Genomic DNA, 2,500 nt, shown 5'->3' with positions numbered 1-2,500 from the left:
TCACCAATGCTTTTTACGTGGCACCATCACCAATGCATTTTAAGTGTCACTATCACCAATGCTTTTTTATTTGGTATCAGCACCAACACCAATGCTTTTTACAAGACACCATCACCAATGCTTTTTAAGTGGCACTATCACCAATGCATTTTAAGTGGCACCATCACCAATGCATTTTAAGTGTCACTATCACCAATGCTTTTTAAGTGGCACCATCACCAATGCTTTTTTATTTGGTATCAGCACCAACACCAATGCTTTTTACATGGCACCATCAGCTGAGCTCTTTATATGGAATCAGCATTGGCATCAATTCTGCTGTGTTGGATGAGTCTTCTTTGGTGCAGTTGGGTGCCAGCCAGATATCTTGATCATTTAACATACTCGTACACACACACATATACATATATATATATATATGTATAAAATATATTGGAAGGTTTGGAGATGATGTACAGGTATTTTATATTTTATATTTCTTCTAATATATATATATATATACATATATATATTCATTCACACATACATATATATACGTATGTATTTGTATGTATGTATGTATGTATGTCTATCTATCTATCTATCTGTCGGTCTCTCTCTCTATCTATCTATATATATATATATTTATTTATATAACTGTAGTTGCTCTGAGATTCTCCATTAAAATGATTTATCTTACATTTTCATAAGGCTAAAATTTCATAATGTAAGCAGATTTACTTTCTCACTTCTAAGAACAAAGAATCTATTTTAAAGAGGAGACTTTACTTTAGTGTGACAGGTTCATGTGTCTGTCATGGATAAAGAATATAAGGGTTCAATTCCTGCAGGTTGCCTTAAATTTATTTCCCCATCCAAGGGTTGTTTTTTTTTAACCTGGTTTATTATATGCTATTCTTTATAGCTGTATCCACTTTGAGATACATGAGAGAAGGGTTAGTCTTTATGTGGTGGCCCTTAAACTGTGAGGTTTATGAGAATATTTCTTCTCTGATGTATATATAGCATAGAAAGACAATAGGGTGGTACCATTTGTAGGAGAGGTTATGAAGATAAAAGGGGATGAAATACTGAAAGTGAATAAATTAAGGGAAATTAAAAGCAATTAAGAACAAGGCAGTGTTACCCTATTGTCTTTTTATACTAAACCATAACCATGGTGTCCGAAGCATACCAGCACATTATGATGACTATATAGTCTCTAAGGGTGGGAATAAGAATATCAATAGTAAAAACAGTTACAACAACAATAACAGCCACTTTAACAACCAAAAGAGATTCTAAATGGTTGTTCAATCCACTAGAAATAGCAACCAAATCACACCTGTGTTACATAAGAGGCAGGCTAGATTAGACTAAGACTATGCAATCCTTAGATATCCCTAGAGAGTGGCAAAGGTCATGGATGGATTGCTTTGGATCACAAGTCTGCTGAGTCGGCATTGACTGGGCTAAAAACGATATTAACAACACAGAAGATGACAACAGCAGTAAGGACAACAACAGCAGCAACAACAACAAAATACTCCCAACAAAAATTCCAATCAAACAACAATTATCAATGTACCTTTGATCTTCTATCTCTTGTTTCAGTAGACTGTGGCCATGCTGGGGCACTGCCTTGAACAATTTGTTTTTAGTCAAATGAATTGACCCCAGAACTGGGTTCAAACGCCTGGTACTTATTCTATTGATCTCTTTTGCCAAGCTGCTAAGTTACAGGGGACGTAAACACACCAACACCAGTGTCAAGCAGTGTTGGAGCACAAACACAGACACAAAGACACACGCACATAGATATATATAACCCAAGGCTATCTTCTACCCAAGGTGTCACACAGTGGGACTGAACCCAAAACGGTGTGGTTGGGAAGCAAGCTTCTTACCACACAACCAAAAATGTCAATAAAAACAATTCAAGAAATAATAACAAACAAAAGATATAGAATTTTTTTGTAACTCTGCATATGGGTGTATTTATTATAAATTATAGTCCAGTATAGGCACCCCAGGATATATATAATATAACATGATATAATATATATATATATACATATATATATATATATATATATATACAAATATATATGTTGGTAAATATTTCTATAACACAGTATTGACTGAGAGGTCAAAAGGTATGTTTTTCTTTCTGAGTCAATTCCATGAAAACTGTCCAACGAAAGAGAGATTCTGCCATTTTTGTTTTATATATGTATATGGATGGATGGATGAAGAGAGGAATTCTTGCTGTGTTGTTTTGTTAATTGTTCTTGGTTATTCATTCCTCTTTGTGCAGTTCATCATCATCATTATAATTAACCTGCCAGTGTTGGAATTTTTAATTAGAAAAAAATTATTGATAATTCTCTTCCATGTGCAAAATAACCGAAAATTTTCAAAAACAACATCCATAGAATACTAGACTATCAAATATAATAAATAATTGATAATAAATTATAAATAATAATAATAATTGTTTTTCTTCAATATATATATTTTT

The 2,500-nt window shown here is 33.1% G+C and overlaps 1 protein-coding gene across 1 annotated transcript in view; it reads right to left on the bottom strand.

The window, feature by feature from the left end:
- Positions 1 to 2,260: 2,260 nt before the first annotated feature.
- Positions 2,261 to 2,500, bottom strand: part of LOC115225111 (myosin heavy chain, striated muscle) — a gene marked incomplete at its 5' end in the record, with an annotated part of 84,610 nt that continues 84,370 nt past the window's right edge. The window contains one exon of the mRNA XM_029796042.2: positions 2,261 to 2,500. This exon is cut by the window's right edge and continues 586 nt beyond it.

Source organism: Octopus sinensis, linkage group LG27, assembly GCF_006345805.1.
Source record: "Octopus sinensis linkage group LG27, ASM634580v1, whole genome shotgun sequence".
Lineage (NCBI taxonomy): Eukaryota > Metazoa > Mollusca > Cephalopoda > Octopoda > Octopodidae > Octopus > Octopus sinensis.
Note: the sequence above shows the minus strand (reverse complement) of the source record. Positions and strands in the feature narration are given on the sequence as shown.